Below are 22,212 nucleotides of genomic sequence, written 5' to 3' on the forward strand. Positions count from 1 at the left end.
CCAACAACACCTGGAGAGCCCCAGCTTGGCCCTTGACACAGTCAATGCTCCACTGAAATCTCTAGTAGGGAAATTTGAAGCAGCTTGGGATCTGTTACAGTTCCCCACAATCACTTATAAGGATAGATCACACTGTTCTGTATTGACCTCATGGCTGATGCGGGCAGTGGGCGGGAGCGGGTGGGCCTACACTTCTTCTACACTCCAGAATAGTAACCTTCAGAAAGGGCCACTGACCATGAAAAAGGAATTGAACAGCTCTGAAACTGTTGAAAAGCAAGAAGAACCCTTTTAAGCCAGGGGAGGAAAGCAGCCAAAGGTGTCCGCCATGGAGCCATAAACAGCATGTTTCTCTCAGTGTGGGATATTTAGGAAGGAAGCCCTGATAGTTCATGGCTGCTTCTCCACAATCATAAAGTTCTATCTGGCTTTGCTGGTATGTTTTTTTTTTTAAGACCTACCCTCCCACTCATGCACACACCCTATTAATTTTAATAAATGCTGCTACTAGCATCATCTGAATGTAATGGTCTTCAGATCTTCACTTTGAATCAATTAGGTCCAATCTTCCTTTGATAGTGATGGCTTCAAAGTGGTTTTAAGGATGATGAGTCAATTGCTATCTCAAAGTGTTTTCCTGTGTGAGACTTTAATGGACTTTGAGCCTTTTTTTTTTTTTTGCACTGTTTTTATGAATGCTTGATCGTTGTTGATGTGGAATATAAAGTGGAAGAGAGGCATTTGTAACACACATGAGCATTCTGGCTAATGGAGGTTTCTAGTTTTCATTACAAACCACAGGAAACAAAAAATGCACCCATGTGTCATTTGTGAACATACTGCCAGTCAAGGCCACTTATGCTGGAAATCTCTTCTCTCACAAACAGGACTGTCCTTTGAGAGCCCGGGTGGGGGGTGGGGCCTGAGGCAAATCAGCCAGTGCGGAGCCCCCTTCCAGTTTAATTCTAATGGGGATTAAAAGATCAGAGTCCAGGGCAGTCATCCTGCTTGCCCTAAGGCAGGCCTGCTCAACTTCGGCCCTCCTGCAGATGTTGGCCTACAACTCCCATAATCCCTGGCTATTGGCCCCTGTGGCTGGGGCTTATGGGAGTTGTAGTCCAAAAACAGCTGGGGGGGCCTAAGTTGAGCAGGCCTGCCCTAAGGACAGCCCTGTTCACAAAAGTAGACATGCCTAGATATTTTTTCTAAAATTCTTCAGGGAGAGCTGCCAACATCCTTGCAATTTTCAACATTCAAGCTTCCTTGGCACAGCCAAGTACTGACAGTATTTGGTTGGCAATTAAACTTTCTAGCTTTCTTCTCGTACATGGTGTCGATATATTCCAGAATCTGTAATGGAGGAGAAAGCAGAGGTAGGAAGCAGCACAAAAGGCTTGCTTTAAGTGGAGGAAATTAACTGGAATATTGCATAATAAGGACCACTTCACACCTTTACATAGGGATGGACAGAAAGACAGACAAAGATCTTACACCAGTGGCTAGAATAAGAACTGAAGAGAGAAAAATGTGAAGTTTGCTATCTGTTGGTTGTGGCGGTCTGGGCAGCTTCCTATAAATTTCTTCACATACCCTATCAGCCTGAGTTCTTGATTCAGACTAAGTTAGTCCTGAATACATACCATTGAAATAAATGAGACAAAATAGTCATGACTAATTTAAAACTCATTCATTTCAATGGGCCTTATTACTGATTACCTTTGTCTGTCTCCTGCCTACTGTAATAAGAAAGACATGAGTAACAGTACACAGAATTTACTGACCCTAACTCTAACCTCCCTAAATGCCTGCCTGGGTTGGATGAGGGATAACAAACTGTGACTGAATCCAGATAAAACAGAGGTACTTATTGTGTGGGGTCATAAATTAGGAGATGGTTTTGATCTGCCAGTTCTGGATGGGCTCACACTTCCCCGGAAGAAATAGGTACGCAGTCTGGGGGTGCTTCTGGACACAAATCTCACACTGGTGTCCCAGGTTGAGGTGGTGGACAGAAGTGGCTTCTATCAGCTTCAGCTGATATGCCAGCTGCGTCTGTTTCTTGAGATAAATGACCTCAGAACAGTGGTACATTTGCTGGTCATCTCCAGACTTGACTACTACAATGTGCTCTATGTGAGACTGCCTTTGTACGTAGTCCAGAAACTGCAGTTGGTCTAGAATGTGGCAGCCAGATTGGTCTTTGAGTCATCCCAGAGAGACCACTTCACTCCTGTCTTGCACTGATCTGCTTTCTGGTGGTAGTTTTTCATTGGTCACACTCCAAGTGGAACTGCCCCCCCCCCACTGCCCTCCCGTCCCCTCCCTCTTTCAATGTTTCAACAAACAATCCACTTCTGACTACCTTTTTATTACTTTACAACACAGTTTTTCCTTGAGTTTTATGGCATTTCATTAAAGCCGCCAGAAGGTGATACTGCCCCCTTTCCAAAAGTGAAATAAATTCAACTTTTATCGCTTCTGGAAATGCTAGAGCAGCTGTCAAGGCATTTGATGGATTTTCTCAATTACAGGACTTGTGGAGCATTTTATACTTACATCTGCACCAAAGTCTAATATAGTAGAGGAGACACTTGCTCCCCCTCTTTCCCCCCTTATCTCTGTCTTTATAAGGACTGACATATTTCCCCCCAGCTTTTCAAGCCCTTTTCCTTGGTAGAGAGGAACATTTTTTTGTTTTGACATTATATCTAAGGAGTTTTACATTTGCAGGAGAGGTTCTATTAATGATATTGGTCCCAATTTCAGAGGTACAGTCTGAATCTGAATGCCTTCCATTAGCATTAAGCTATTCACTATGATTTTATTCCACACTTGATTTTAGATTTTTTTAAAAACCTATATCAAAATTAGGGCATCCTGGGTTCTTCTAGCCATATTTTTCACATCCTGGATACATATTAAGAAGATAAAAGATCTCTGCAGGTAGCGCATTGGGCATCAACAACTAATATAATGTAACTATACTTTGTACAGGATTGCGTGTTTCATATTGCGGGTGATAAGAGCAAAGGCAATTCCATTTAGGGCTTTGAATGGGGCAGAATGCGGTGGAAGAATTCTGGAATGCACTCCCTTGCATTGCAGTGGGAGGATTAATTTTTCAATGTCCTCCATATTTAAATTGTAAAAAACTCTCTGTGCAAATGAAATACTAGTATAAGGGAGACATAGCCACCTAATGGTACAGACTATTGGAAACATCTATATCAGGCAGCAGTGATATAGGAAGATGCTGAAAGACATCATCTCATACTGTGCAGGAGGAAGCAATGGTAAACCCCTCTGTATTCTACCAAAAAAACCCCACAGAGTCGGCTTTGTGGTCGCCAGGAGTTGAAATCATCTCGATGGCACACTTTACTTTAGAAGGGAGACAAGTTCTTGCCCAGTTTATTCCATCTTGTACTAATTTTCTACTTGCAGAGAGTACTTAATACAAAAAATAATAATTACCCTCCACTTGCAGTCTGAAGCGATACATTCCTTTCTACCAGCTTTGAATTCTGGGTTCCCCCTTTTTGCTGTAGGTGTAAACAAAACCTATAGTAACTTTATTTGGAGGCTGCTTCATGCAGGATAAAGTTTTCTACATGGAAGTCCGTTTTGTTTAAGAAATTACCTGAAACCCCTGTGTACTCAATGTGCATGCATGCATTTCACCATATGCACATGCAGGAAGAAACTATTGCCAGTTATGGCTTTCTGCCATGGATATCCGCCATAAAATCAAAATGACAAACTAACACAGAATGCATACAATTTCCCTGTGCAGGCAACTAGTCTTGTGTAAAGTAGACCTGATTCTGCAAACAATCAGATGATTATCCCATGTAAGTGGATTCTCATGCACACAACCAAAAGCAACAGCATAATACAATAACTAGTGCTGTTATTTGGCCGTGTGAATACTTATCCCCACCTGGACTGACATGCCTCAGCCACAGAACATCCTCTGAGCTTGCGAAAGATTCTGTAGTACAGTCTCAGTTCACATGGGAAACCGGGTCAAAAGAGAAGTAGTGAGGAAACTGTCAGGATGCCACCTTATCAGGTTGCCTGCGTGCTGTGATCCTGTGGAATCCAGCAGAGAGTGCGGGATCCGTCCTTTTGGGGCTTCTGTCCTCCCCCAAAGGGAGTAGAAGTTAATTGGGTCCATGCTGATCCAGTCCCGATGGGGATGAGCAGGGGAGGCAGGGAGAGCTGCAGGGAACAACCTCACTGGGGCAGCCGTGTTAGGCATGGCAGGAAGTGAGAGCAGGGAGCGGGCGGGGCTTAGAGTAGGCTGCAAGCCCTGCCAGCTCCGTACTGGGGCATTTAAAGCCAAGGCAGCTGATGATGAGGGCTGCTCTTGAGCATGGGAGTTGGAAGTTCCCCTGGAGAGAGAACCAGCTGGATGCAGCAAGCTGGGAGGAGGTCTGCGGTGATGAAATAATCTCCTCCCCTGGCCTACTCTGACACTGACCTTGTCTGTTCCCATCCTGTAATTCTGGGTTCAAGAAAGGCCAGGAACAGACTTCCTCCCCCTTAGAGCCTTGCAGGCACATTAAATGTATCCCTTTCTCCCCTCCCCATAATCAAATATTTCTATATGTATTGCACTGAATTTATTTCAGTTATAGACCAGCAATTATTAGACATACAAGAATGTGTCTATATGTGAATTTGTACAGTGCCCTACAGGAACAGAGCTGAATATGTGTCTTGTGAGGACTAGAAGAAGGGCTAGCTTGGCAGACTGAACTGCTTCAAGCCACTTTGCCAGCCCTCCTCCTCAGTCCTTTACTTCTAGTGAGAAGACAGATGCAGTGACACAGTGTCTGTTTAGAACACAGTACCGGAAGAGATGCTTGTGTTTTCTCCCTGGAAAAAGCACATGGTCATCTGGAAGGTTGTGGTAATGGCTGCAGCCCCAGAAAAGACTGATTCCGAGAAGTTCTTGCACCTTTCCTTGGATGGCAAAAAGCAGAATTCAATCCTCTTCCAGCAGCAATTTTCAAACATCCCACACTGATGCAGCTCTGCCTCCCACCACTCTAAGTAGAGGAACTGAAGGAAGTACATCAGGAGGAGTGCTGGTGAAATTTGCCAAAGCAGCCCAGAGGAATGGAATAGGGCAGCATTTCATCTGAGTGAGAAGGGGCTGAATCCAGCAGCCCACTGCTTTGGTTCCAAATACCAGCCTAAAGGTTTGCTAGCCCCTAAATTAAATAGGAGTAGGAGCTGGTTGCTTTTGGCACTGTCGGGATGCCACCTTACCTGGTTGCCTGCATGGCCCTGTGGAGTCCAGCAGAGAGCCCTCCTTTGGGGCTTCTGTCTTCCCCTGAAGGGAGCAGGGGTGAAATGGCTCCAGGCTGGTCTGGTGGGGTTGAGCAGGCGAGACAGGAAACAGCTCCAGGAGGTCTGTGGTGATGAAATAATCTCCTCCCCTGGCTTACTATGAAGCTGACCTTGTCTGTTCCCATCCTGTAATTCTGGGTTCAAGAAAGGCCAGGAACACACTTCCTCCCCCTTGGGAGCCTTACAGGAACTTCAGTGCTCCCAGTCCACTTTGCAACACTAACACATTTGCATGCCTTTGTCTGCAGCATACTTTTGGCTTTCTGCTGTGTTTACCTCACAACAGCTCTTTGAGGTAGGTTTCTATTCAATCTAAACATTCAGCAAGGCACATAGAACAGACTGCACCATCTCAGAAGAGCCTGTAGGGGCTTCTTTGTATGAAGTAAAGTCGGTGTCGACTCCTGGCAACCACACAGAGCCCTGTGGTTGTCTGGTAGAATACAGAAGGGTTTACCATTGCCTCCTCTCGGGCCCGGCCGCGGCACTCTCGGTCCCGGCCGCGGCGGCACTCTCAGGGCCCGGCCGCGGAGGTAAGGCGGCGGGCCCAGCCGCAGCGCAGGCGGCGGTGGGCCCGGCCGCACTAGAGGCACAGATGCTCTGTGCCCGGGCCCACTAGTATATAGTAATCTGTACAAGGCCACACAATGAATCTGTGGCAAAGGATGAACTTGAACCCAGAGCCCTGAGATCCAAGTCTACATTTCTACAGGAATGCAAGATGAAGAGGTCCCAATCTGAGTGGGATTATTGATTTGATTTATCATATTTCTTCATCCCTAAGCAGTATACATAAGTTAAAATACAAATATAAAAAGGATAAAATTATTAAAACAATACTTATAATATTTTTTAAAAAATATTGTTTTAAGGTGTATTAACATTAATACATCTCAAAATCACCCATGGTGGCATAAAATGTTGGTTGAGTAGGCAAGGCCTCCAAGGCAAAACCATTATTTTATTCCACCACTGTTGCTACTTTTTTGAGAGGACACAGCTATGAGATGAACTAGAGCAGGGATTCTCTACATGTGGGTCCCCAGATGTTGTTGGACTTCAACTCCCATAATCCCCAACCAAAGGCCACTGGAGCTGGGAATTATGGGAGCTGAAGTCCAATAACATCGGGGGAGCCAACGTTGAGAATCCCTGAACCAGAGAATGGCTTCAGAAACGATGGACTTTTCGCACGAAGAAGCAGCACATGTGCCTCGCACATCCTATCCGTTACTGCCTCTGTCACACCCCCAAACAGCATCTCCTTTACCCAGCAGAGTCAGAGGTTCCCCTTGCAGCAGGAGCCCCATCTTCTCACTAAGTATTTGCGAAGAGAAGATGGTGGCCAGCCTGAGGCTCCCTAGCTGTGGCTAGACAACAACCCGCCTCTTCCCCAGTTGCCTGGCAATGAAGGCTGACTGGGGATACTTGGAACTGGAGAGCCTCAGCTTGCCCACCCTCCCCTGATGTAGAGAGTGTCTTAGCATCCTGCCCCAAATGAAAAGACGCCATCCCCCTTTGGCTTGCTTTCCTTGCTTTGGGTTTCAGAAATGGACTGCTGTCTGTATAATAAAGTCTCCTACAGAATATCTGGCTTCAGTGTCCCAGGAGTACTGGATGTCCATGTTTATGATTCCTAAGGTGTCTGCTTAAAATATTGCTCTTTCTCCCCCCACCCAGGGATCCAGCCAGCCCCAATGCCAATATGGGGTGGCTTCTAATCCTAACTCTTACTACCTATCGTTTTGCAAGCAGAGCAGACCCTTTGGCATGAGTTTTTGTTTATTTGTTGTCTAAATTTCTAACCTGCTTCTTGATAGACCTTGGCCCCCAAAGCAGATTACAGTATTAATAAAAGTGCAGTAAGCACACTTACCTTCCACTTCAACAAAACAAAAACAGCATCGAACCAGCTCCCTTACAGGCTGGTTAGTGAATGGCTGGCATGGGGTGGGGTGGGGTGCGGAGTCTGGCTGGAGCAAAATGGGCATGATCTGATGTCTCTGCTTCATCCTCCCTCTCTTTCTTCCTTCTCTGGACTGCTGGTGTTAGATAGCCAGGAGATGGGGTGGGAGAAGAATCTGTACTATTGACATGCCTCCTGCACCAGCTTTATTTCCTTAGAAATAAATCACATGTTTGCTGTTTGCTGCCCTGTTCTAATTTGCCTAGTTATTGATTTCATAACTCTTCTGTGTGGATGGGATAGAAAGATTTCAAAGGCAGGAATTCATCTCCATACACATTGTTATTTCATCACAGCACTATGGGATGAGAGACAGTCTAGCACTGCTTAATTTTTTTTTTTTAAGATCCTAGTGATAGATGAACATTCATCTCAGAAAGCTCCTAAGGGAGCTATTCCAATCGAAGTTCCAAGAGGAGCTATTTTTAAAGCAGTCTGTGCAAAATTGTTGTTCGGGCTCTCCCTCATGTTGTCATGTATCTGACAGACTGAATCAGCTCACACGTGGTAATGGAAATGTTCCTCCAGTTATAGAAGCATCTCTCCATGCATGCCATTCCAACAGAGAGCTTCCCAGATACCCGAGAATGGAGGGGCATGCTCTTTTTTCCTAACAGATTGTAACATTTCTTATAATATAACTACTAGGACGATGGCTTTGCGAAGTCTCTTGTTCCTTGTCCCTCTGGCACGGCACCTTCATTTTCAGATCATTCATTAGGCAGATCCAGTTCCAGAACTTGGGGTCCTTTGAGCAAAAGATTCTTGCCTAGCTCCCACTAATTTGGTCAGCCTCTGCCTGGACTGCTTGACCTCAAACTATAGGTGAGGACACACCTGAATGGATGCTCCTCTGTACAGCAGGCCGTGGCGGTGGGGGGGAACCAACCACATGGAAAAGCAGCATGGCAGAGGGAATTATTCTAGCCTAGAGTAGCTCTGGGTCAAGGATCACTCTCCAAGTGACAAATCTGATTCTTTAAGGGAAATGTAAACCCTGCCCAGGATAGGCTGTACACCCAAATCAGTATACTATTATAAATAGCTATCATGTGCCATCCCCATCCCACCGGCTTAGTCACCCTTTATCTGGATGAAAAAGTCATGTTATAGCTTTAATCTGTCCTGTTTTGGTCCCCTGGTTAATTTTGGCAGCCCCTTTCAGCACCTTTCCCAGTGCCACGATATCCTTTTATTTATTCATTCATTCATTATTGAATTTCTACACTGCCTGATATAGAAATCTCCAGGTGGTGTACAAGTTAAGACATCATATATTTTTGAGACGGGGCAGCCAGAACTGGACATACAGAACAGACTGTTTCCCTTTCACTTTTAGTTTCTCCTGCAGGTTGCTTTCTTTTTTTGAAGAAATAAAATAGGGATTCTTTTTTAAGTGCTCATTAGTACACAAACCGTGTTTCCGAAGCTGGCTGGAGACGACAAATGGCCTTAGGGTTCGTTTTCACAACCAGCTCTGACATGGCAGCAGCTGACTGTGAGCTGCTGATAACGTGCAGGGAAGCAATTGTGTGATGGTGCAGGCAGAATTCAAGTGTGCTGGTAGAGAGCTGGTGCAGCGCGGTGGCAAAGAGGCTGAGCTGCAAACCGGAACATGCCTGGACTGAACCTCACCTCTGGCTTGGCATCAGACTAGGCCGCTTTCAGCTAGCCACTTCTTCTCAACTCCCCATCTGTAGTATAGGGAGAATAATAATTACATACCTTAAACGGTTACAGTAAGGATTACCCCAAGATAACAGCTATGAAGCACTTTGCAAACTCAGAAAGCACTATGCCAGGGGTGGGGAACCTTGGCCCTCCAGCTGTTTTTGAACTACAACTCCCACCATCCCCAGCCACAATAATTGGGATGATGGGAGTCGTAGTTCAACAACAGCTGGAGGGCCAAGGTTCCCCACCCCTGCACTACACAAATGAGAAGCATTTGTATTATTCTCCAGCCATTTGGAGGGACATGCAAAAATCCAAGGCACGAGAATTCACAATCAGTTAGGAGTCTGCTATTTGGTTATGGAACGGACCTCCCTTGAAATCAGGCAGCTCAGAGCTTGGGGTTGCAGCATTTTCTTTTTCTTTTTTTGCTTTGGATGAAAGTGTGAATATAAGAAGTCCGAAAACACATTTGGTGGAAGGAAGCACCATTGAAATCAAATGGAGCAAAACTCTGAAGATTAGAAACAAACAGAAGTCTTAGCCATATGCAGCATTACTAATGTTGTGGCCTGACCATTCTGCTGGAAGGGGAGGCCAAAAGCAGATGTAGTAAAGGAACTCTGTGTTTTGCTACTGGAATCATACAGCCAAGCAAAGGGTCATCTATTATTCATTCCATTTCAATGGATGTTACATGTCTTTGAACTCAAAGCACTGTTAAAGTTCAGTCACTGGGTCCGTGGGAGGTGCAGAGCCTTTCATTTAAGGCAACCGGCAACCCCCTATTGCAAATGCCATCAGGATGATACCTTGAACTACTCGGCCTCCTCCATAGAATAAGTAAAACAACTGGCGGAGGCGGGGGTGGGGGGAGAGCGTGATTGGACTTTATATTGGAAATGTAAAACAAACACTTCATCAGACTTGTTTTTTTCCAGTAGGGTTATCAGCTTGTTGCACAGACCTGGTATCCTTAGACCTGGTATCCTTTACATCAGCATTGATATGTGAGTGTCACTGGGCTCTGATTGTTTCTGGCTTTAACAACTTCCAGAGGAGTAGCCTTGTTAGTCTGTTGCAGCAGCAGCAGCCGCAGCAGCAACAAAGAATCTTGTGGCAGCACAAATTAACAGATTTGTGCCACAAAGCCCATTGTTGGGCCTGGCTTTGAAAGTGCTGCCTTAAAGTTTATGACACAGATGTGCTGTAGAAAAAGACTCCTCTAAAGAGAGACTTATAGAGACAATCTGCAGATATCCCACCCTGAAGCAACAAAGGTCAGTGGAAGCTGGATTGTCCTACATCTGCGCCATCTTGAAGAGCTTCAGGCCTGCCAAGTGTGAAGTATTGCAGGTCAAAGGAGGGAATATAGCTGGATGGAAGGAATCATGATTCATGAAGCTGGTCCCAGGATAACTACTCAAAGATTACACTGTTGCTCAGTTGATGAAAAATCTGCCACACGGTGCGAAAAACAAAAAACAAAACCAGCCCTCATAAAGGAGTTTATTGAGAGACTCAGGACCATTATAAAGATTGAGCAGAACAGCAAAAATGTGAATCTTAAAACTGACAAGTGGATTATCCCTGCACCGTCATATACCTTTGGAATCTTGAAATGGAGAAGACGGGCTTGGGTGCGAGGGGGTGGGAGGAAATGTCTTAACTTGGTTTCCACAATTTTAATGGTAGCAATGAAACCTGGTATTAAACACATTTATTTATTAATTTGATTTCTATACCACCCTTCCAAAAATGGCTCAGGACAGTTTACACAGAGAAATAATAAATAAATAAGATGGATTCTTGTCCCCAAAGGGCTCAAAATCTAAAAGAAAAACATAAGATAGACACCAGCAAGAGTCCCGGGAGGTACTGTGCTGGGGGGTGGATAGGGCCAGTTACTCTCCCCCTGCTAAATAAAGAGAATCACCACGTTAAAAGCTGCCTCTTTGCCAAGTTAGCAGGGGTTGAGGCAGCTGAACTTGGAACACCAGAGCAAAAGTTAGGCAGACAGATTTTAAAAAGAACAAATTTAGCCACAGTACCAACGTATAGCAAAAGACAGAGAATGATACAGGGCCTGAATACTCTTGGGGTTCCTGGCCCAAGAGTTCACATGTGGGTGGGTATTTAATAATATGGCTTCTGTTTTAATTAGTCCTGGGTGAGATAATGTTCCTGGGCTTATCTGGAGATGGGGAGAAAGGGGGCATATATCCACTGATTATGGGGCGGCAATTCTGGTGGTGGTGGGGAACAGAATTAATGTTGGCAGGTCAGCAGGCCATTACAGGGGAAGCGGAATTGGAAATCTAATAGCTGTTTCCCCTTCCAGCTGTCCTGCCAGCTCTTTGACCTTGGGGAGCAGTGCCAAGCACCCTTGGAACCTCACTTTGCTCCTTTGTAATGCCAGGTCGGTCCAGAACAAATCAGAAACAATCCATGATCTGATTCTGGATGAAGGCACTGACCTGGTATGTATTACAGAGACCTGGCTGGGGGAGGCTGGTAGCCCGGTCTGGTCGCAGCTTCTCCCTTCATTTATTCTGTTTTAACTAAGGTGTTAATTTTTCTGTTGCCTTTTAGTTTTTTCACTCATGTTTTAACTTCTGTTTGTTTTTGCTTTGTTGTAAACCGCCCAGAGACATAGGTTTTGGGCCATAGCAATACAATACGAGTAATCCTGACAAAAAACCTGTAAGGTAGGTCAGTATGCTTATCCCCATACTGCAGACAGAGTGAGGAAGAGAGAAGAGTGGCTTACCTAAGGTTCAAAATATATATTACATTAAACACATCGCCCTGCTTGTTTATGTTTTAAGTTGTTGATCTCAGCTGACTGGGACCATGGTGTGTGGTAAGGGAGCGGGGTTTTTATCAGGACCATGGCACAAGGGGAAAGGGTTAAAAAAAACCTCTCCTTGCACACTAAAGTCATAGTCCAAATTCCACACCCGCTGGGAGCTACTATTACAGTTTACAAAATGTATGTGCAGGGCCAAACCACATCTCTAAAGTAAATGTGCCATTTAGCCCTAAGGTCACTTCGTGAGTTCATGGCAGAGGTGAGATTTGATTCCCAGCTAACTCTCTGAGCCCGAGCTTGCTGTGGGTGGGACAACACAAAGAACAAAAGCAACACCTCTGTGCTGAGTCCTCCCCACCCCTTCCCCCTCTGTTTGGATCAGAAGACTCGGCTCCCATAGGTGTCACATGATGCAGCCCTTGGAGATTATTCATTTACACATGGCATGTAAATGGGCAACAGGCATCTTTGTCAGATACAAAACGCTGAAGTAGGTATGAGTAGAAAAGTGAGTTAGCAAGGTGATAATTGATGGTCACATAACACATCCTGACTATTGAAACATTAAATGTATGTCTGCAGAAGGTCCCCAAATGGAAGGCAATTTCCTTTTCGTAGTGAGAGAACCACCTTATTCAAGTCCTGAAATACGTTATTAAACAGATGAAGTGTCCAGAGAGACTAAGGTGTTCTCATATGCGCCCATTTGTCCTAAAATATTCAGTTTGTAAACAAAACAAAGCTTCTCAGAGGAATGAAGTTGACAAGATCAGATCGTGTACCTGAAAGCTGGCCCAGTCGGTTTCTCATCTTTGAAGTCTTTCTTCCAAAGCTAAGGGGAGAAGCCACAATTCGAAAAGTGTAAAACCATGTGAACAGATTGCCCACACAGAAATACAGCAAGGTTACCCAGCTATCCTCCACAACATGTGTACATTAATCAAATTACCAGGGCAGGAGCAGGGCTAGCACTATGACAGTTTCGAGAGGGGAGTTATTCTCAACCACATTCACATCTGACCTGAATTCCAGCAGTTTCATAGACACAAACATATAAGTAAATCTTCAAACTCAACAATCACGTAAGACCTTTAGCTGGCAATTCTTGTCCCTTTTCTTAAGAATTATTTACATGCAGGTCCCAGAATATTTAAAATGGAAGAAAACAAACAGAAGGGACAAAGGGCAGCGAATGTCCTTTTCTCAGTCTCATCAATCATGGCAATCAAATTAGATCATTTCAGATTGAGCGACAAAAAAGCCAAGTTATAGATCCATTTTGCAACATGGCCTGACACTGCCTTTCCATTTGTGACTCTCCGAGTGGCATTACTTATTCTGAGTGCTGCTGCTCTGACAATATCTGCACTTAATGTGAAGACGTGTAAAATTACAGTAAAATGAATGAAGCCCCCAGGAAATTATGTAAAATTTCTGGTTATTTTAATACCTCATTTCAATTCCCCTCTCCTGAATTAGAATTGGAGAGATGTATCAAGTGACAGAGACTTTCCAAATCAAATGCTCTCTTCTCTTCTTGATGTATCGAAGGAATTCTTCTTAATGGCAATGTGAATTGAGGGGCAAATAGAGCCCTCCATTTACATGAGAAAAATTTGGATGCTTAAAATGTAATTCTGAAATGCATCATGTATCTCCATCTTAGAAGTGCAGCATACTTACGGAAAACACAGCTGCTCCCATGCAATTTGTCTGAGGGAAGCCATTATAGATGGCACCCCAAATCTGATTTTTCAAGCAAATGAGGCCTTGCAAAGTTTCTAAGACAGCATCTATAAATTAAGACATGGGATAAAGTTTTGGGTTGATGTGCTGCACAATGTTACATGTGCCTTGCTACGTAATGTTCACAGTTGCACAAAAGTGCTGTTGCAAGAATTGTGCAAACACAGTTGTGCAACTGACAGTCATTATTTCTAATGGCTTCTCTTGTGCAACAGAATTTGTGAAATTCTTGTGTTCAGTGCAACAGTACAAATGTTACACTGCAAGATTCACCTAACCTTGTGCAGTTATGTCAGCCTTTATCTTCCATGCTATGTGAATCACCAGTGCCTCCTTGCAAGAATATCAAGCATCCTCTTTGGGACTGCGGGGCTTGAACCGGGACCCTTGTGGGCTTGTGGGGGCCTGAGACTGGGCCCTAGACTAGTAAACTGCCATGGACTGTGCATGTTCAGACCTCAGACATTTTCAGGTGCATGGGGCCTAGAGATGCATTGCCCCCCTGACTGGTGGGTAGTAAGAAACTTCTGGGTGGGAATAAATACTGGGCAACATCCAGACTAGTTAATCATGGTTAAGCATCATTGAAATCAATGTGACAAATTGGTCATGACTAACTTGAGTCCCATTAAGGGAGTCCTCCTCCTCCACTATGCCCCATTGCAAGACTGGCCAAGAGCTCTATCACTGTGCAGTCCCTGTACCAAATATGCACAAGATGAGCATTTAGGGAAGAATTGTTGGTGGCTTTTCTATGGTTGCAAAACTTCCTTCCCAGGAGATTCGTTACAGCATATTTTTCAAAGTGCTGCAGATGCTTTCTGCTTGCTGTTGAGCATGCATCTCATGTGCAAGCAGCCTTGGATATGTAGTTCCCAGAACACCTGACATCCCTTACTGAGTATTGGGTGCCCTGGAAAATCACATGTCCCAGGGCTCCTTGCTGAGCAACATACACTCAGATGCTTGGATTATATGTGGAGAAGAACCTATCAGGGAAATGATACTCAGTTTATAAACAGCTGGAACAATTTACGTTCTGAACCATACAAATACAAGCTTTGGCAAAGTTGCTAGATTTAAGCACATGGTGCTGTAGGTTTTCATAAGAATGTATTTTGCATTGTTATATACCCTCAAGCCAAAGAAGGAAGGAAGGAAATGGCATTTTTTGATATTGACTTCTGTCTGTTTTGTGTCTTTTAAATTTACATACCACGTTTCCATCCTAGAAAAGCTCCCGAGGGAATTCCCAATGTAACTATAAGATGAATGCAAAACAATATCAAAGCCAAATTCAACAATAGTAAAAGATAAAAACAGCAGCAAAGTTTAAACAATGATAATATTATAGCTGCATTAAGATCAGCCATATACAGGTGAAACTCGGAAAATTAGAATATCGTGCAAAAGTCCATTAATTTCAGTAATGCACATTAAAAAGTGAAACTGATATATGAGACAGACACATTACATGCAAAGCGAGATAAGTCAAGCCTTAATTTGTTATAATTGTGATGATCATGGCGTACAGCTCATGAAAACCCCAAATCCACAATCCCAGAAAATTAGAATATTACATGGAACCAAGAAGACAAGGATTGTAGAATAGAACAATATCGGACCTCCGAAAAGTATACAGTGTACTGTGCTTGATTGGCCAGCAAACCCGCCTGACCTGACCCCATAGAGAATCTATGGGGCATTGCCAAGAGAAGGATGAGAGACATGAAACCAAACAATGCAGAAGAGCTGAAGGCCGCTAATGAAGCATCCTGGTCTTCCATAACACCTCATCAGTGCCACAGGCTGATAGCATCCATGCCACGCCACATTGAGGCAGTAATTGCTGCAAAAGGGGCCCAAACCAAGTACTGAATACATATGCATACTTATACTTTTCAGATGTCCGATATTGTTCTATTCTACAATCCTTGTCTTCTTGGTTCCATGTAATATTCTAATTTTCTGGGATTGTGGATTTGGGGTTTTCATGAGCTGTACGCCATGATCATCACAATTATAACAAATTAAGGCTTGACTTATCTCGCTTTGCATGTAATGCGTCTGTCTCATATATCAGTTTCACCTTTTAATTTGCATTACTGAAATTAATGGACTTTTGCACGATATTCTAATTTTCCGAGTTTCACCTGTATAATCCATCAACACCCCAGCCATTACCAAATGATGTGCAAAATCCAAAGATATTTTCTACTCCTCTACAAACCTGAAAGAAACCCCCAAAGACCCTCTATCTCTGCCCTTTCAAGAGAAAAAAACAGCCTGAGGAGGCAATTTTAAAAAGAAAAATGGCTGTCAAGGGCAGCGTTGAGTACCCATCCACCCCCAATGCTCTTCTTCTGCTCCTTATTGCTCAACTGGCTGCAAAAAGGAGCTACTTCTTTGTTACCAAAAAGTGTCAAGGGAAAGTTATTGGAATTCCTTCAGCCTCAGGACATAGGAAGCTGCCATATACTGAGTCAGACCCTTGGTCTATCTAGCTCAGTATTGTCTTCACGGACTGGCAGCAGCTTCTCCAAGGTTGCAGGCAGGAATCTCTCTCAGCCCTATCTTGGAGATGCCAGGGAGGGAACTTGGAACCTTCTGCTCTTCCGAGAACTAGATGGGATGGTCTTACCCTCCCTGTCTCTTCATGTCTGTCTCAATCACATATAAAGCAAGGGGTGGGGTCTTGCAGTAAAAAGAGGATACTGGAAAGGGGTGCTGGACCTTCTTCCCTCCCCTGCACATCACTTCCTGTTCCATTCATGGCTCCAGGCACTTTTTAAATTTATGTTTATTTATTTGGGAAATTTAGCATCCTGCCCCTTCCGTGTGAAGATTTCCAGGGTGACTTAACAGGGCGTGGGGGTAGTTTTCTCCTCTGCCAGCTCACTTCTGGTAGTGCTGGGAAGGGAACTTTGTGCCTTGAGCAACCAGCCAACTGCAGCAAGGCAAGGCAAGGGAGGAGATATAGCATTCTTCTCCCCTTTGCAGCTTTTATTATTGAAGTCAGACATTCCCTCCTCCTCCTCTTCCTTTATACATGGCCCCATCTCATCTAGTTCTGCCCTCAGAAGGTATGATGCTGTAGGTGTAAGATGTCGTGAGTCTTGAGTAAGGCTCAAAGCAGGGACAGGCAAGCTTGGCTCTCCAGCTGCTGTTGAACTACCACTTCCATCTTTTGTGGCTGGGGATGATAGGAGTTGTAGTCAGCAACAGCTGGAGAGCCAAGCTTGCCTACCGCTGGCTCAAAGCTTGGCTCCAGTTGATGGTCTGAGTGGAAGGAGTGGGAAGAGTAGGGTTCATATGGAAGAAGCCAGCCCAAACTCAGGAAGAGCCTTTGAGAAATGCCCTTGGGTCAGTTCCAGTGTATGCGCTCTCTCTCTCTATCTCTCTCTCTCTCACGATGTGCACAGAACTGGTTCGGAGTCCCTTTATGGACCTCCAAAACGGTTTGAAAGACTGGAGGTTCAGCCAGTTTGAAGGGGGGGGGGATAACTTTAAGGACACACAGACACACCTCCCCCCGCCACACACACACACTTCTCCCCCACTGGCACGGTTCTCAAATCCACCAAAGTTAGCCGATAGGCACGTCTCCATATTATTATATGTGGATGACATGGCTATTATGTCGCAGTCACCTGTAGGCCTTAAGCGTGCCCTAAGACTCTTTTCATCATTTTGTAACCAAGAGTCTATTGAAATAAATTATAGTAAGACTAAAGTCTTAGTGTTCACCAAGTGAGCTAGGCGTTATAACTGGTCCATACAAGGAAACAAGATTGAGCAGGTTAATTCCTTTAAATATCTAGGAATTACGTTTCACTCTGTTGGATCTAGAAATGCCCATTTTAACTCCATCAGACAATCTGCTCAAATGGTTGTAAATAAGATCAAATCTTATCATTTTACACATGGTGCTGCTTTTATACCTGCGACAGTGAGACTTTATACAGCCAAAGTACTGCCTTTGCTCTTATATGGAGCCCAACTGGGACCTGCAAGTAATTTTGCCCTACTGGAGGCTATCCAGACTAAGATTATTAGATCCATTTTGCAAGTTCCATGTTGTGCTCCGAATGCTGTCATCAGAAGAGAAGTTGGTCTTATTAGGGTGGAATCCTTATACTGGTGCTGTATTTTTCGATTTTGGTTAAAATTGAGTTTTGGACAGGCGGGGTTAGCCTCTTTGGCTATGAATGGTGGTTTTAATTCGAGCTGGAAACGAGCTGTGTTGAGCAAATTTTCCTCTTTTGGCCTCTCCATAGAGGATTTGCATACTGTAGGAATTGAGCAAGCCAGGAAGTTAGTTAAGCAACGTGTCCTGGATATAGAAGTTCAACAAGAAGGTGCATGGCTCAAGCAGGGTTTATACTTAGGGAGTCAAGCTATTAATCTTAAACCAGCTAAATATTTTGATGTGGTGCTTGTCCCTAAATTTAGACGAGCCCTCACTTTAGCACGTTTAAATGTTCTTCCTACCGCAGTATTGGATGGCAGGTTCAAGGGAGTTCCGCTATTTTTACGACTTTGCCCATGTGGCAAAGGGGTTATAGAATCCACCTCGCACGTTATTCTTTATTGTGATTTTTATAGGGAACCCCGTTTAAGACTTTTATCTCCTATGTTAGACAATTTGCCTGGCCGGTCTGATGAATTTTATTTAAATTATCTTTTAACTAATGAGGACACTGATATTATTTCTGTTATGGCCAGGTTTTGTTATATTATTTGTAAAATATGTACTGGTTTATTGTAAATGTTTGCTGGTCAATGACCGAATAAACTTATAACTAACTAACTAACTGTTCTCAAAAATAGTCCCACCGGGGTGGGACCTCATTGTCACCCCGGTACATCATGGCACTTCCGGCCATTTCTGGTCCGCAACGTATCGGGGTGGCAAGGAGGCATGCTGCTGCCCTCACAGGACCATTTGAGAACTGCGCTGGTGGGGGAAATGCGGCACGGGGGTAAGAGCCTCCTTCCCAGTCCTTAAAATTATTCTCCCCACCTTCAAACCAGCCAAACCGCTTTATCCTCCCCCACCTTCAAACCGGCATTTACCGGTTCCGTGCACATCACATGCACACGCGCACACACGCACACACACACACTGCTGCCTGCTGTTAGACTGAACACAGTAAAAGCCTGTGGCAGGGGTTGCTGAAGCCGTGACCATCCCTGAGCAACTGAACACGGCCACAATCAATCTGCAACCCCCAGCACAAGCCGAAGAGATACAGCCCCATCATCATAAATATCCATCTGCCTGCCATGTCACCAATCAATAACCATGTTATTGTTTGCATTATCTGCCTATAGGATTAATCAATATATCTTGCTAACAGGTAATAGGAGATAGGATTGGATTTCAGCTCAGCAAAGCAATCTGAGGACACTGTGTATCTCTGTGGTCTCAGCAGCAAGATCTCTTTTCTGTCTGACACAATGTGACTTGTATCAGGTTCTGTCAGGATGTCATGGAGAACACTGTGAATTGGGATTTTTCAAAAGTGCAGACAAGATGTGACAGGCAACCAAATACTCCGTCCACAGTGAAACTTCCTCTGCGGAATCATACTACCAGCAAGATCTCTTTACTGCCTGGGACTTTTACACGCAGCTGGTTTTACCGTGAGTTTATGGGGAGGCTTTACTGCAAACTCAAAGATGTCCCAAAAAACCGCTGCAAATAGTGGGTTTTTTTAACGCCAGATATAAATCGGGCTACACTCTAACGCACAGTGAAAAACCTGAATTGTGTGTGAACTGCTCTCCAATAACTCGCAGGGACTTTGGGGTAAATCTAGCCAATATGTGAACGCACCTCCTCCATTCTGTGGCTTGGAAATCCCCATGTGAAAAGCTTCCAGGTTGCCAAATTTTGGAACAGGCATATCCTAGCCAGAGAGACATCATTGAGGGCTGATCACCAGACTGTCCTTGGCAATTGATGTTTGAGACAATGCAGCAAAAGAGATGAAAGGAACACATGGCTGTCAGGGCAAGGGATGAAATCACATGCACACATCGCCAACATTTCACAATGGAAGCTGGGACCCGTTTGTAAACTCCGTGTTCTCAAATCTAAGATCATCGCATGAATGTTCTGTCCCCAATCCTGCCTTTACAGTGAAAGGCTCTTCTCCAACTGCAGTATGTTATATTCATTTACTACATGTTAGTTTGGCCTTCAGTGGTCTTCTGAAGCAGGGTGCCTCAGTAAACCAACCCTCTAAAACACTGGTTCCCAACCTGAGGGCCTCCAGGTGTTGCTGAACTACAACTCCCATCACCCCCAGTGACAATTTATTGGTGGGAGTTGTAGTTCAGCAACATCCAGAGGCCTCCAAGTTGGGAACCACTGTTCTAAGAGCAAGTATTGTTTCAACAGGGCTGTACAACACTTGCTCTCCGGCTGTTGTTGAACTACAACTCCCATCATCCCCAGTCACAATGACCAAGAGTCAAGGATTATGTATGGGCGTTTCAGTCCAAAAACATCTGGAGGCCAAATGTTGTACAGCCCTGATTTAACTGGATGCTTATACAAATGATCTGGTGGTACTTCTAGAAAAGCTGCAACTCAAACATACTCCACAGTTACCTGGACAGGCAGCAATGGCAGGGTGAAAGAGAAGTTGCAGACTGGCACGTGATTGTGTCACAGTGTCAGTGTGCTTGGATTTTCATTGATACGCACTACAGTCACAAATAATCTTCCCTCCCCCTTTCACAGATGTAATGACTAGAGACCTCTGTAGGGGGTTGAAACTTGGTGAACTCTAATAAATATCTGTGCATATAACGATATTCTAAATCAACACCCCCCCTTGGGCAACAAAAAGACAAATGAGGGGAAGTGATTCAGAGACAAGGACCAGAAAGTAGTAACTGTTCCTTCTAAAAGGGGATGTTGGAGTGCACAAAATCAACCAATGAGGGGAGTGAGTAATGAACAAAGACAAGCACAAGGTCAACATCTTGGGGTGCATGGCCCCCATTTAAAGCAGATTCAGACCAGAATGAGCAGTCAGCTTATGGACCAAAAGCACTATCCATGCTCTCTATTGTGAGAATGTAAAGGAAAGAGAAAGATTTTTGCTTTTTAAAACTAAATATATCTGTAGTGGGGTTATAACTTTTCTGTTGAGAGTAAAGGAATGGGGAGAGTCAGTAAACTAGGTCAGGGAATTTCATCCATTTCCAAAATGGAAAGAAAAGTGAGGGTTGCACTGAACTGATTTAGATGTCTATGTGGTTCCCCACCCATCATTTTATGGACTTGTATAAAGCCAAAGGGGGTTTATATTGGATTGATAGACCAGTTTCATGAGCTGACACCCTGACGTGAAATATTTGCACCAGTACAGCTGCCTACAAGGATAAACGTACTTACAACTCCAAAGGAATGTCATAGTTCTGGGCAACACCTGAATTAGTACTGCAGTTGGAACTCTTAACAAAAGTTCATTGCATGAATAGCAGGTTTTAGGAACCAGTAAGGTTCATCAGGATAATCCCAAAGAATATTTTCATGACTTAGGGAAGTTTCCCCATAATAGAGGTGAGACTATTTGATTACTAGTAATGCAATCCCAAAGAAATGTCGTTCTCTTATTTCTTTGATTTGCTTCCAGTGTTGTCTGTTTTTATGACTTCACCTCTATCTGTCACTGTGGGTTTAAAATGATCACCTCCGTGATTCGTGAGTAACCTCTGAGAGGTCATTCTCTATCTGCTTAAGTAACCAAGCTCCTGGCCTAATTCCAATGTTCTGTCCACTATACCCACAGGAGCTCACTTGCCTTCCAGTCTCAGTCATTCTATGGTGACCAGATCAACTCTAGTTTTCAACAAGCACTGGGCTGAAGGGTCAGTATATTGGCTCTGCTCCCACCTGTGGGCCAAGATATCACATCAACTCTCAGAAATGAGAGAGATGGTATTAAGCAAATATATAATACGTTAACATATAACAAACCTTTCCTTTTTCAAAATATTTAGGGCAGAGCAGAAAGAGAAATCAGTTTCTTTGCTTTTCTTCCTCTGCTTCAGCTCTGTAGGGTCTATTTTTACTCTATTTTGTTCTTCAAATCACTTTCAGGACCTTGGAAAGTGCCATATATTCTTAGCAAATGGGGAGAAATGCATTTATGAGGGCCATTTTCAACATCACATTTAGAAAATGCATGTAGGGAGCAAGCCAAAAAATGATCAAAGCCAAACATCTCTGGAATATGAGAGCAGTAAGAGGCAGGTGTAAGAGCTAATTCAGATGTTACATTTTTTGTACGTCTTGCATAGGTGAGAACCAGAGCCACTTCACACAGGATGTTATTCCTACACAGTGAAAGATCTAGATGTGAATTGCATTTCTTTATCTGTGAATACATCCGTTAGGAAGGCACTAATTGCAGCAGTGCCAGTTTCCTGGCCTGCAGGCTTCTGGCAAATTAAGCACTCTTAACGCATGTCACAGGTGACCATGTACACATTTTTTCTTACATAGATGTTATCTCCTGCTATAGCAGAAGTTATGTGTGAAGTAGTCCTCACTTGCTCCTCTTATGTTCACAAAAAAGAAAAAGAAACAAATGAGACAAATTTCTGACAGATATCTGTTTGCTCCTGAGTTTCTTTT

This window comes from Hemicordylus capensis, chromosome 1, assembly GCF_027244095.1.
Source record: "Hemicordylus capensis ecotype Gifberg chromosome 1, rHemCap1.1.pri, whole genome shotgun sequence".
NCBI lineage: Eukaryota > Metazoa > Chordata > Lepidosauria > Squamata > Cordylidae > Hemicordylus > Hemicordylus capensis.